Below are 15,470 nucleotides of genomic sequence, written 5' to 3' on the forward strand. Positions count from 1 at the left end.
TATGTATAGTGCTTATATGGGGGAGTAAAGTGTGTGTATATGATGTTTTGTTTATGGTGTTTATGGTGTGTTTGTGTGTGTGTGTGTGATGACAATGGTGGTGATGATGGTGTGTGTATGTGTAAATGTGTAGTATATTTATGGTGTATATGTATACAGTATATATGTGTTGTGTGTTATGTGTGGTGTGGCTTGTGTGTTTGTGTGTGCATGGTACCTGTTTATAAGGTGTGTGCATGTGTATTAGTAAAGACTTAGTGGACAGAACCTATGTTTGTTTAACTTTTGAGACAGTGTCTTATACAGGGTCTTCAAGGCAAAGTCTGGCCTGGAACTCACAGAACAGTCCCCACTGTCCTGAAATTCACACAATTCCTTCTGTCTTTGCCTTCCACGTGCTGGGGTTACATTAGTGACCCACTACTCCCAGCTAAAAAATGTGAAACACTTCATAGATATGGATGTCATCCTTACATAGAGGCCATGCTAATCTCTGTATCATCCCAATTTTAATAACCATACTGCCAAAACTAGCTCCGTCTTTTTTATAGTAAAGATAGTACAGAGCCTCGCTGTGATGTACAAGATACTATTATGCAGTCATGCTTGAATTTTTCCCCAGTGCTGCAAAGCCATTTTGCTTTTTGAGGTTGTGATACATTGTATCTAAAACAATCTGAAATGAACTTCTGTGTTTTGTATGAGTCCATCCAAATAATCAATCTCCCCAAATCCATGTGCTGGCCAGTTAATTCTCAGTACAAGGTGACTAAATGGTAGGACCTAGTGAGTCATGTTTAGGTCATACGATCCCACCTTCAACACATTAATGCTTTTATAACTGTTGACTCCCTATCTGCTTTTCTTATATTTCTGGCCTTGAGACCATGGTATTACTCCCTCTCAAAGTACACATCAAGAAGACTCTTATAGATATCAGTTGAATTCTACAACTATAAGAAAGTAAACTAGTTCCTTATAGTTGTCTTATTTGCACTGCTTATCACAGTAATACAAATTCACCCACAGACAAACACATAAGGTTTTATGATTTCTTCTTACTTCATATTTATAATCAATTTGAGCTTTTAATTCAAACGGAAAGGAAGAAACAAAGCATAAATGTGATGCTTCTGCCACAACAGTACAAAATAAAATAGTTATTCTTGACCCCTAGACTAGGAGGTAAATGACACATCAATGCTGTATCAGTTAAAATATATGTAAAAAGGGTGTTTTTCTTTCAGTCACTCATTGTGACTTGAAGACTATGTGTTACACACTTGACTTAGAGATGCCAAAAACATGAATGGACAGGGTTTGTATTTGTGACAGAGGAGCCAAGCTCCTTTCTAGTCACTTGGTAAGAGAATTAGCTTCCCCTGCTCTTCTTGAAACCAATCCGAGCATCCCTGTAGCTAGGTTCTGTTGGGACAAGAAAGAACAAGGAAACACGTATCAATCACAGCACTGCTTGTTACCCATTCCTATCAAGGCTTGCCCAAGAGGGCACTGAAACAATTGTGCGAAATGAAGTTTGGAGATTATCTGTAGATTTCAATTACAGTATTTGTGCTCTTTCAGACCCCTATTATCATCCATAGCTGATTTGGCAAATGCTGTTGAGATTTATAAGGCAACCTCCCTGGTTCTCTGCATCCAACCTGAGCCCACATGGTCAGCACTCTTCTATTATCTTCAAATCTGGTTTCTAAGAAAGTAAGAAAGACATGTTTGTTGCCTGCATGACTTAAAAGAAACTGCCAATTCAGCAATAGCTACACCATTTGTAGTAAAAACCGAATCCCACAAAGTGTCAAATGCCTCTTTTTCAAACTTTGTCAAAGTAGTTAGCTCCTTGCAAAGTCACAGGAGAGGAAAAAATATGGATAAAGCATAATTTATGCCCCATTTATTTCTCACAGTCAAGAATGGCTCTCTCATTTCATTTTTTTTGAAAAGTGACAGAGATAGACAGTTTAGACACAGAAATTTGTAGTGACTGTCCCCTGGAACAGGGGCAAGGAAAGCTCTACTCTGCTGCTGGCCAGGTCACTGGAGTAGCTATAAGATAATTTGGATTCAAAGTCTTGTTCTGAGATATTCTAACTTCAGTTGTTTGAATTAATGGCTTAAGTTGTCTATGGTGGTTAAGTCTTTTTAATCTGGGAAACAGACAGGTTGTTCCCTAATATAGGGTCACTGAAGAACTGAAATTCAAAAGTATGCTTGGAATCCTTGCTGACAGAATTAGTATCTTGAGCCTGGCAGTAGATTCAAGGCACAACATGGGGTGGAATTATTTAAACTAAATATCCATGCACAAGTAGAGCTGGGGGATTGGAGTGAAATGATATTAACACCAACGTCCTGGTTGTGGAGTTAATAAAGAGAACAGCCACTCTGGTTGTCACATGGATACATAACACACAAATACTGTCCCCTTACTAGTTTCTCAATTGCATGCAATTATCTGAATAAAATGTGTGTGAAATAGTTAACAGCTGACTACCTGGAAATCATCTAGGATTTTCCAGTCAATTAGTGATAATAACTTTTTGTTAAAGTACCTATTTGACTAATAGGTTACTTTGCCTGATAGGGGGAAAAGTACATCAGTTTGGCTTTAAATAGGAACCACTTTAGATAGTCTTATAAGATAGGTGTGGAATATATAGATGTCATGGTTAGACATCTGACAGGAGGGCTAGGGTAGGGAAAATAATGAAACGGTTAGTAGCCCACACCCAAGGAACCTTGAAGTAATTGTGAATACATCTGATTCGATGGTCCCCATGGCTTTCAAGATCAGGCTGATTGATTGGGAAGAGCCCACAGATGTGAAAGCAAGCCACTGTCCATTACCTCAGCCACTCAGGAACTCTCTAGTGCCCCAGCCAGCTGCTGCTCTGAATTATCTGCCAGAAAATTCCACCAGAGAATAATGGGTACTGTTTCTCTTCCATCATCCTGTGTTTCCAAGTTGGAAACACACAGTGCAGGATGCTAGGAAGTATGGTTATAAGGTTCTCCCTGGTGATGAAGAGGGAATATAGAAAGGTATGATGGTGATGAATCATGATGTTGACATGATAATTCAATGTATGTATTGGTATGCTCATCATTTCTTTAATAGAAATCTTGTTGTGGGGTGACACTGTTTCCAAAGTACAACTGCCCACCAGACAGCAGCAGTGATGCTGTTTGGTTTGCTTCCTTCTCCAGTGATATTGAAAAGTGGTAGAATGTTTCCCTCAGATAAGAGTCCATATCCATCTGCCATTGTAGCTTGAATTCTATCAAGTAGCCCCATGCAAAGACCCAGTTTGATAGGTGCTCAGAGCATGGTTCTGGGTGGCCTTCCCTACTTCACTCAACCCCAGTGATTCTACCTAATAGTACTGCTGTAGCTGGTGTTTATTCGCTTTCTTAAGTGGATCCATACTGGCTTGTGTGTGTTTCTTTTCTCTTCCCTTCCCCAAAATATCATTCCTACAGATAGCATAACTTTTTCTTAATTTTTAGTTTTATATTTTGAGGGTCTAAAAGTACCTGAAACATGGACCATGGTACAATAAATAAAAAGCTGACTAAAAGAAGGCTTCAAGGAGGTCACCATGAGAAAAGTGGGTAAGTTCAGAGCTTAGTGTTAAGGAGTATGTGTTCAAGACAATGTAGCACCTTTAGGAAATAAAGTGCCATGATACTGCAAGTCTTCACAACAGTTTATTTCAGTGGCACATTATATAGATTTTTATAATATTATAGTTATTAGCAGGAATATGATTCCTATATTAAAAGGAAAGAGGATTACAAGATGGAGTAACTAAATTGAAGTTTCTAAACCACAGGAGCCTCTCCTTTCACCGTTTTTCCTAGATGCCTCACAGTGGTGATAGGATTGTCTTGCCACACTTGACAATTTGAGAAGCTAAAGTTTTACACAAAGGTGTATTTCCACACTGATGCCCTAGTCCTGGAAACTGTAGCAAACTGGCCAAAAATTCCTAGGATGACACCACAGCCATGCACTGGCTGCAGCTTGCACCACAGATGGAAGCTTCAGGAATATTCTGAGGGAAGGGAAGAGTCAAACTCAGTAAAGCACGGACTTGGAGAGAAGACGCAGACCTAGCAACATGAGATGTCTAAATGGAGACTCTGAGAACAGTGCCTACCTATCCAGTGATAGCCCCATGAAAATATCACTGGTTCTTCATCTTGGTTTCACAAGTCTGAAAATTATCCCCTTAACTGCTTTCAGAACCATCTCTGTTCTCCATGAAAAGTAGATTTAGAGAGTAGTCAGACATACGAACAAATTTACAAGAGACTATAACCAAGTGAGCTAAATAAATCATCACTTCATCATAGTCTCTAGTGCAGGTTTTTTTTAAAGCATAAGAGAAGAGAAGCAATGAAAGTGGAAAAGATAACTGTAACTCTCAGGATAGAATTCTGCTTATCGCATTAGTGGCTTTGTTTTCTGAGATTGGCTGTGTTTTCCTACTGAGAGTTAGAAGTGTGGAGAATTCCTCTCAGCTGAGATGTGATCTGCTGAACTGATTACCTAAGGTCCCACTTCCCTGTCAGATTCACTCTGATCTTATGCTCACCATTGGCATTGGTACAGAAAGTCTCCTGCTTGAGGTCAGATGTGAAAAGCTGTTCTCATCTTTCAAAACCTTGTTTTCAATGCTGGGTCTCATTCTAAGGGGCCCGACCTTAAACTGTTCAGACAGAGAGAGCTCCAGTCTTCAGAAACCAGCAGCCATCCAACTCACTGAGAAACATGCCTGGAATTTGTCCCAAGTGTCTCAGAAATTGAGAGTTGGGAACCTAGAGCTCAATTATGAAGAATGCATGACTAGATGCCTCAATTGTTGCGTCTCAGCCAGATGTTATAACACACACCAACATTTAGCAAGCTGGGGTAGGAAGATTGTGAGGTCTTGGCTCAAAAACAAAACCAAACAACAACAAAAAAGCCACATCACTTCCTACATATCTGAAAATAGAGACTTGTAATTAGTAATTTCACAAGACTAGTATCGGTTTTAATTATGGTATAAGATGACTTCATGGTCAAATAGCTATTGTTAAATACCATTTAATAAGATCTGGAGTCTCAACTACTTAGATTTGAGAGGATCCCTTGCATCCTTTCATCGTCTACCTTACTCTCACAGGTGTCTACTCCTTACTTCTGTTATCATGAGTTAGTTTATTTCTTTTTAGACTATTAATCAGACAGTATAATTCTGCTGTGTGTTTTAAAAGCAGCTTGTGAGAATACTCTACATTGTTCCATTATTTCTTTGTTCTCACCACTACCAAGTTTTCCACATGTTGAACACAGCACAGTAGTTCACATTTTGAAATTTGTCTAACCTTTCTTGAATAAGTTTGGAACTAATATGTATTATTTTATAGACATCTACATACAAATCTTATGGCAAATACAAGTGTGTATTTTGACTGACTATAAAACCAAGAGAGGAAATGCTGGATTGAAGAGTATGTATGTGTTTAGTTCTAGAAGATTCAGCTAAAGAGACTGGTATATACCAATAGTTGGTATGTGTTTGTGGCATGTCTTTGTGTGTGTGTTTGTGTGTGTGTGTGTGTGTGTGTGTGCGTGCGTGTGCATACATGCACATGGGCACCCACATGGAGATAGAGTGTATCACTCCATGCACAAGTATGCAAAGTCTAGAGGGAAACATTGGGAATTTTCCTCTTAAACATTCCACCTCATTTGGAGAACAGGGTCACTGAAACTGAAGCTTGCAGTTTTGCCTGAGCTGGCAGGTCAGCAAGCTTCCTGCCTCCACACCCCAAGGATGGGGTTATAGGCAGTGTGGCCTGGCCCAGATTGTACCTATTCACACTCATGTCCCCTGCTTGCACAGTAAGTGCCCTTACCCACTGAGCCATTTCCTTAGCCCTAGTGTCTAATATTATCTGTTTTAGGCATTGTTTAAAAAATCACATTGTTGGAAGGATATAAATATCTCTTACCATTTCATTTTGAGTTTAAAATTAGGAGCGGGAAACATAAATCACATGGAAACAGTTCTACTGGTATTTCAGGGATTATTCCTCTATTTATGGAATATTTGAATCATGTGCCTTGCCAAGAAAAGGGACAGAGTTTTAAAATCATCCAATGGGATTTGGAAACAAAGAGGACTTCTGGAGCCCAGCATTAAAGTCAATCTTCGGAAGTCTGAGCAGACACATCGCTGTGACTCTTGAGCTCTCTTGGGTGGCAGCAGCTGCATTTTCTGTCTCATTATGTATTCTCAACTTTGCCACTCTCTTTGTTTAACAAATCGGAACATGGTGTGGCAAGTTGACAGAAGAGTCGAGGAGAATTCTCAGTGATGCTTATAATGGGTTCAGAACACCTGTGCACATCTAGTTGGTCTCTTCATACTTCCAGCAAGAAAGTCAGTGGCCCTTCCTAAAGGAGAAATCAGGAAGACTATTTTGTAGTATTTGAGACAACATTTAGTAACTTCTATAACATAAAATGGAAGTTTTTAAAATGAAAATTTTGCTCTGTAAGACTTTTAGGGCCTGTGAAACATAGAATTCTCTCAGCAGATGTGTATTCACAAACATACACACACACACATGCTCCACATAAATGCTACACACACACACACACATACACACACACACACACACACAGTGCTAAAATCTGACATAGTCATTCAGACCTTATTTTGGAATCATCTTAGTATCGCATGGTAATTTGTGAGCTGTGCAATAGGAACAAAAAGTAGGAGCTGATGTGGATGGTACTGTCATTTCTCAGACATTATTTAGCATGGTCCTCAACTTATGTTTTACTTTGAAGGACTAGCAATTTGAAAATCAAGAGTAACTTTAACAACAATATATAAATATACATATAATGAAAGCATATCATTTAAACGACTAAAAGGCTTTTGGGCTATTTTATTACATAGGTATAATATTGGCAAATATCAACTCTCTAATTCTGTACAAGACAAATTCCAAATAGAAAATTCATTTTATGAACTATTAAATACATATTATTCTACAAGAGTCACAAATAAGTACATATATTACACATGTGAACATGTATATGAATATATAGTATATGTTTTACTTGGCAAATTTGACCAGACATACACTTCATGTGTTATGTTTTTAGATGTATGTTGATGAATATTGCTCTACATATATAGTAGCTATAGATTTTGCTTGTATCTTGTTTTATTTCCTTAGATCTTAGTGTTCATTCAATGCCCAAAATGAAGGTTCTGCAATATTTTTAAGGAAACAGTATTAGAACATTTCTCTTATATTTTTATATGGTTATGTAAGGTTTCATTAATGAGTAAAAGGTTTTAAATTGTGATGAACTTTTAATACAAAGAGAACAAAATTTATATGCTCATCATAATTCAATAGCACAGAGTCCTCCTGATGGGCCTTTCATTCTTCGTTATTTTTCCTTACTAAAAAACTGTTGGAATAAATCTACATATTTGATAATTTCATAACACATGGGTATTTGTTATTAGGATGGTTCTAGAAAACAAGCATGCTTAATTAGAGACTTTAGGTTTTGATATTTCCAGAGTATTTTTTCTACATAATGATTTTTCTACATGTATCATGATATCATTCCATTTAGATAATAGGAACTCAGAAGATGCAAGGCATGTTCAAACCTAAAAACAGGGTCATAGATGTAAGGAACACATATGCACCCATGTACACCCAACTTCCACCCTCACATGCATACCTCTCCAACCTCTCCACGTCAGGCAGGACCTCACAAAGTTCTACTCACCTACTATTCAGTTGTGATCTAGCTAACATGGTTGAGACAAGGGCTTTAAGTCTTTGGACAGGCATGATTAGTTCAATGCAAAAGAAGATACTGAGCCTAAGTTAGTAACATCATCATGGTCTAGGAACTTGTTAGAGTAATTTTCAGGGACTAACTGAAACAGAAACTCTAGGAACAAGACTCAGTAGGCTATGTGTCAACCATGTCTTGTAGGTCATTCTATAGCACCTTGAGACTGAGCAGGTCTCATCTAATGCTCTGTAGGATCTTTCCATAGTCATGTGACAATCTCAGATGGCTAAGAATCTGGATACCTTTATGACATTTCAAATACTAAGTATTGTAAAAAACAAAATAGCAGGAACAAAATCTGATCATCAGGGCTATTGCTTCCTAAAGCAAACCATGAGAGCACAGGTATTAAAGGAATTAATTGCAATCATAGTCAGCATGTAAACACCTCTTTATGCATGAGGAGGACATGCTTTTATTCAGTATGTTTGACTGCTAGCTAGGAGACATTATCCCACATAACAAAACCAGAGGTTCTTCACTAGCTATTGACCATTAACTGAATTCTGTCATGACTTCATACTATCAGGGAAATCCATTGAGACTTTATTATAACAATAGGAACAGAAACTAGAAAGTCTGTAACAGTGTATTTCCCTGTTTATTGTCTGGGAAACATTATCTGGATATGTAGTATCCCCAAAAAAGATTTATGCTGGAACCAGCTCCCAGGTGGTGGACTTATTCAGAGTATTTCTGAGAACTTTAGAGGTAAGTAGGGCTTCATGGAAGGAGGAGCAACTCTGGGAACATGTTCTTGGTGGTATTTTGTTCCCGGCTCCTCCCTTTCTTGCTCTCTGCATCATGCATGTCATGAAGACACTATCTGCCAACTGTTTCTTCCTCCATGATATTTGACCCAACCACAAGGGGCCAAGTGACCATGGACTGAACCCTCTAAAATCTCCAGTTAAAACAAATTATTCCTAATAGATTTATGTGATTTGCCAAAGTGATGAGAAAAAAATAATTCATATAACCACACAAGCACAGATGCAGTTTCACTAATTATTAAAACTCATATGGCACTCAAATCTAAAGTTAATCACATTGAGACCTAAAGAGTGTTTGAAGAATTAGGTGGCTTTACTTCTTGTGGATTTAATGACAATTCAGACCCATCTAATGCTCATCTAGCCTATGCATAACCTTACACAGCTAGTTTAATGTTCCTTATCTCTAAAATTAGACTATCATTGATCTCCCCAAGGGTACTGAGAAACTCTAACTTGCAAATTTGTATAAAGTGGATAACATGTCTGTCTCATAGGCCAGTATTAATAAACAGTAGATCTTACAGTTAGTCAAAAAATTTGATCAATTTTGACCAATTTAAGAAATCTGGGCATTGAAAGATGTAGCTCAGTGATAGATCTACATGCTTAGTTGAGGTAGGGTAGCATGTTCTAACAACCAGAAATGTAAGTGAGGCATGATGGTACCTGCCTCTTATCATAGAGTGTGGGAGTCAGAGGCAGGCAGATTTCTGACAGTTTCATGCCAGCTAGTCTACATAGTGAGTTCCAGGACAGCCAAAGCTACAAGGTAAGACCCTGTCTTGAGAAAGAAGAATAATGTGAACAATTATTCTTAGACCACTGATATGATAATATAAGTACAAGACAGTAGTTTCACCCTTTTAAATTTTTCTCATGTTAGTTCTTTAAGAGTCCTCTAGAAAATACATTTTATCATATAAACAACTTCCCATCTCCCCCTCAAATCCATCCTCTTCCCTATCTACTCAACTTTGTGTTTTTTCATTTTTATTTTTTTAATCCTACCAATAAAAATGTTTGCTGCCTTAATATTTGTGGATGTATTCTTCCCACCAGAGAATGACCAACATGCTGTTCTCCTTCTCCCTGCAGCTATCAATTGCCAATTACTTCCCAGGTAGGGTTGGACTTCATGTCTACCTACCCTTTCCATGATGGCATTTTGTCTGGCTTGAGCTTGTATAGGCATGACCATTGTGAGTTCTTATGAGAATCTGCTCTGCTGTATCCAGGAGATACTGTTTCCTTGTAGTCACCTATCATCTCTCTGGCTCTTGCAATGTTTCCACCTGCTCTTCCATAATGATCCCTTTTAAGTGATATAGGGATCCCTTTTAAGACTGAACATTCTCCAATCTTATATTCACAACACGATAATTAGTTATGAGTCTTTAGGTTAGTTGCCACCTGCTGCAAATAAAACCTTCTCAGATGAGGGTTGAGAGATGCACTACTTTTTAAGTATATTCATAAGTCATTAGTATTTGGTTTAATACTGTGGCCATTTAGCATAATAATATTAATAGGTTCTCTCCTAGAGCCCATGATCCATATAGCCACAGATTTCTGGCCCTCTAATAGTGCCAGTTATGGGTTTCATTTTGTAGAACCAGACAAATCTAGTCAGAAAGTGGTTGGCAATTCATGTGATGTTCATTCCATTACTGAGCCAGTGAGCATGTCTTACCAGGTCAGTTGTTACTGGAGCTCAGAGGATGCACAGTTGGATAAGACCAATGGTCACTTTACTTCTCTAGTTGTGTGTGTAATTCCTTCTAGCACTATGAAAGCTAGAAAGTGGTGATGAAGCTTTGAGATCAGTACTAACTTAGTTTCTCCATGTTCTATGACTCAAGAATGTGGTGACTTCAGCAATAGAGTCTTACTAACTAGCTCTGGAGGGTAACCAATAGCATTGACAATAGCCTGTAATGGTTGTAGTCTATGGAACCCCACTGGCCAACAATTTGAAAAGAGGCAGCCCATAATTGGCAATTGGTTTTTTATTTGTTAGCATGTGTTGTCTAGTAGAGGCATTGTTGCCCCCACTATGGGGTAATTCCATTTTAATTCTATTTTTATATTATATATACATATATGTGTGTATATACATATGTGTGGAAGATACTACAGTAATGACTTTAAATATAGATTTTTAAAAGGTCTTTAGTATTATTTATGCCTCTTCTGCCCTCTATCCATATTCCCCCTTCTACTCTTACCTCCCATCTCCCATTCCAATATTTATCATTCCTGTTCTAGCATTCCACTTTAATCCTTTATACAACTGTGCTCTATGTCTTCTTCCATGACAGTCACCCCCCTGTCAGACCCTCAACTTATTTTATTACTGAACACTTTAATTATCATTCAACTTCAACATTCCAACAATACCACGGTAATCTTCCTAAAATGCAACTTTTATGCATCCATCCCTTATTCAAGGAAAATATGGGTCTAGCATACATTTATGAACATCTCGCATTTATTGAACTCCTGCGTTCGAATGTTGTAAACATATGGAATAAAAGAAGAGGTCATTTAAGTTGGCAGTCTCTGTAGTAGGAGAGGGTTTGTTGTTGTAAATTATTATCACATTGTATGGGCAGTGCTAACACAGAGCAATGTCCATGGCCTCAAGAACCAGAATGAATAAAGAAATCAGGAGGAATAGCAATGAAAGGGTCAGGGAAGGTCAACAGAGAAGATGGGGTTTCCACTGTGCTGTCAAGGACAAGCTAGCTAACATCCGCAAACTTGCCACACTGCACACATTTCCTATTTCTCCTCCTTACAAACTGACTTCCCCTGGGAAAACCACCTACTTTCATTCTCAGCCTTTTGGCAGAGCTGTCTTCAGACCTCACTCAGCAGGCTCAAGTTGATATTATTCTGACCCAATGAAAACAGACCTTTCTTCCTGCTAAGGCTGTGATTTCAGGACTGGGCATGTGGTATGTTGGAACCAATGCAGTGACAGTTTCCCTGGGATCTCATGACGCTCACAGCTCTGAGAGATCATGTCAGCTTGGCTGCAATCTCAAGTGGAAAATCTGCCTTGTGTTCAAGCTAATGCAAGAGACAAAGCAGTAGAAAGAGAGAAACCAGATCCTCTGCCAATTTCAGCTCCTGGACCTAAAAGTTTCTAAAGGCAGTCCTATCCCTGTGTTGTTCAGTTAATAGATTTTCTTTGCCAATGTGTCAATTCTATTGACTGTTGACAGCAACTAGGTTTCTTTTTTGCCAGTAGCAAACAAGAAAGGCATTCTCAGCCCCAAACCCAGCAAGTAGAAACCTATGTGTCAGAGAGAAAGGGGGTGGCTGGTCCTTAAGATGCAATAGTATTTCTTAGCTGCTATATCTGATATATGGAGAAAGCACCGTAAGAGACACTGAGATACAATGGTCAGTTCATGAAGAAAATTGTATAGCTTTTCAAACATGTATGTGTGAGGGCTGAGAAGGCTGAAGAGGATTCCAGATGTCAACCTCAGATATATACACATATGTGCACACATAGTATATACACGTACAAACATTCATACATACAATCATACACACAACATAAACAAAATGATATACTATATGAATATTAGAAAAAGTAGTATGTATTTTGCAATGGGGCAGATATTCTGACTTTGTAGGTCAAGAGATCTCATCTGGTCTTTGTCAAAACATGTAGGTTCTTCCCTGTAGCAGGAAGTACCTCATAAGCCACATATACCCAAATTTGCATAATGCTTCAGGAGTTCCAAAATATATTAACAATGTTTTCACTGATTCTTTCAGCAAATATTAGAGCCTATTCTGCAGTTAGGCAGCTGTTAATTGCCCATGGAGAGTGCAGTAAAGGAGGAGAATCTGAGATTGGCTTTAGAAGCTAATGTGTTGACTCTTCTGAATAGCCAAAGCCCAGAAAAAGGAGCTGGCAGAAGCATTCCAAGGAGCCTGGTCTTAGATATATTAAGTTGGAGATGCTTATTAAGCAACCAGAAAAGCAGTTAAACAGAGTGGTTCTGTCCCAGGGATCCACTATTAATCTTCCAGGCAGAAGTAGATGCTCATATTGCAGAGGCTTTGAAGAAGCAAGTTTTAATCTACATACACTTGCCCCACATCCTCCCTTCCTCCTTCTCCTCCCCCTGTTTCTGACGAGATTGATTTCACTTTGCATGAGATGCTACAGTATTTTCAATTTAAATAGAAATCTCAAATAAATTGGATTTAAAAATCTTCTCAGGGAAAAAGGAAACAATTTGCTTGCTGAGGTTTAATTTCAAGGCAAGAATCATAACCAGGGCTGTTTTAAACCTGGCCTCAATTGCTTTCCATGTGACACACACTCTTGCATACAAAGGGGGACTACTGAAATGTCAAGGAAGTGGAGGTGGCCATATCAACACAGGCACAAAGCCACTATCAAAGGTCAAAGTCATGACTTTTTCAAGCATCCCATGCCTCAAACCCACCCAGCACAACAACTGTCTTGAATGTTTTCTACAAATAAGGCCACAAGTTATGTCATCTTTCTAGGTGGCCAGCTGCAGAACCTTATTACACTTAATCCACCTGGGGTAGAAGAACAACTGCTGTTGACTCTCCAGCAGACTTTGCCAGATGTGTAGCTGATTCCAACCAGCTGTTTTCAAAAGATTTATTTTATTATTAAGTTAGTCTACTCCACCCACATTGTTTGTGTAATGGTGGTCTAAATGAATTCACTTGTTTTTCCCATCTTCTCTTGCCTCTCATACAGAATTAGGAAAGGGAAACAGTCTTGTGCCTACTGATAAAATCATGATTTAAATAAGATTGACATCTCAGATGGAACCCCACTAATCCATTCTGTTTTCATTACTTTTATATCCCTGTAACAGTTTACCTGGCAGAGGTGACTTAAAGGAGGAATGATTCATTTGGTTCATGACTTAAATAGACACAGCCCATTGAGGCGTGAAAGGGATGCCTAGGACTGGAGCTTACATTTTAGGTTATTCTTTAGTCATTGCAGATTGAGAAGCAGAGAGTGTAAGCCAGAATCAGAGAGCCACACCTGTAATGTCCTGTATATGCCAGCTAAGGCCCTGAAAGATTCCACAACCTCCCAAAACAGTGCCCACAATCAGGAGAATATAACATTCAAATGCATGTGCTTGTTGGAGATGTCTCATATCCAGACCATAGCATTCTCTCCCTGGCCCTGTAGGTTTTGTGGTCATCACATAATACAATATGCATGGAGTTCAACTTTAAAAGACATCAGTTTAAAAGCCTGATTATCATTAAGTGTTGGCATAGATCAAAGGATTACCAGCCTACAATCCACATCTCCAGAGAAGCTAGGAAACAAAGCAAACCCTAAGAAAGACAGACTTGGTCCCCCAGAGAAGGGGAAAGGAACAAGAGCAAATTGTGAGCATGGAGGGAGGGGAGAGGGAGTTAGGAGAAAGAAAAGGGGAGAAGAGGAGTGGGGAGGAAGACATGAGGGATCCGGAAGATTGAGTCGGGGGAAGAATAGAGGAGAGCAAGAAAAGAAATTCCTTAATATAGGGAGCCATTATAGGTTTAAAGAGAAATCTGGAACTAGGGAAATGTCCAGATATATACTAGGATGATCCCAATTAAGAATCTAAGCAATAGGGAAAAGGCTATCTTAAATGTCCTTCCTCTATAATGTGATTGACAGCTACCTTGTATGCCATTATAGAGCCTTCATCCAGTAGCTGATGGAAACAGAAGCAGAGACTCACAGCTAAGCACTGAGCGAATTCCTGGAATCTAGTTGTAGAGAGAGAGGAGTGATTAGCAAAGGGGTTAAGACCATGCTAGAGAAACCCACAGAAACAGCTGACCTGACCAAGGGGGGCTCATGAACACCAAACTGACAGCTTGGAAGGCAGCATAGGATGGAACCAGGCCCCCTGTATATGGGTTTAAACTAGGAGGCCTGGGCAGTCTATGGGGCCCCTGGTAATGGAACAGCATTTATACTTAGTGTATGAATCAGCATTGGGAGCCCATCCCTCATAGAGGGATACTCTCTCATCTTAGACACACAGGGAAGGGTGTAGGTCCTGCCCCAAATTATGTGACAGACTTTGATGATCCCCCATAGAAGGCCTCACCCTTTCTATGGAACAGAAGAGGGATGGGATGGGGGTCAGTGGAGGGCATGGGAGAATGGGAAGGAGGGGGAACTGGGATTGATATATAAAATAAGTTTCTAATTTAAATAAACAAGGGATAAAAGTTCAGTATTTTTTGAGACTAGAGTCAGTTTCTTAACTCAAAGCCCATGTAGAAGTCAAAAGAGCAAGTTACATACTTCCAATAAAAACTGGCACAAAGAAAACCTTCCCAGTCAAAGGGAGGAATGATAGAGAGGTAAAGAACAACTACAGCAAAGCAAGACCAAAACCCCAAGGAAAAGTACCAGGTCCTGCTGCTCTGTGTCTGGCATCAAGTGCCGAGTGGCTTGGAAAGCCTAACCTACAGCTCGGATACCCATAGCACACATGTGGCATCTCCACACAGTGCCTTGTCTCCAACAGCATGGGATCTCCATTGCATCTCACCCTTCATCGTTACAGCCTCACACTAGGCAGCTCATGATGGCTCCCAGGGCCTTCATATTCTCAGGCCTCATAGGATTTTTCTAGACCCTTAACACAAGTCTTCATGACAATAATGTTTACTTCTTCTTGTAAAATCAGCACCACAGGAAGACGGTTCCTTCTGCTGCCCCTTGAGATGTGTCCTGGTCATGTTTTATATGCTGTGGCAATAAC

General features: G+C 39.2%; 1 protein-coding gene and 1 pseudogene across 5 annotated transcripts in view; one reads left to right on the forward strand and one right to left on the reverse strand.

Moving 5' to 3' along the window:
• Positions 1–15,470, forward strand: part of Tafa1 (TAFA chemokine like family member 1) — a 669,539-nt gene that overhangs the window by 585,738 nt on the left and 68,331 nt on the right. The gene's annotated exons all lie outside the window — the stretch shown is intronic.
• On the reverse strand, positions 434–534 carry LOC121137307 (annotated as a pseudogene).

Source organism: Mesocricetus auratus, unplaced genomic scaffold (genome assembly GCF_017639785.1).
Source record: "Mesocricetus auratus isolate SY011 unplaced genomic scaffold, BCM_Maur_2.0 Super-Scaffold_100676, whole genome shotgun sequence".
In the NCBI taxonomy this organism is placed as follows: domain Eukaryota; kingdom Metazoa; phylum Chordata; class Mammalia; order Rodentia; family Cricetidae; genus Mesocricetus; species Mesocricetus auratus.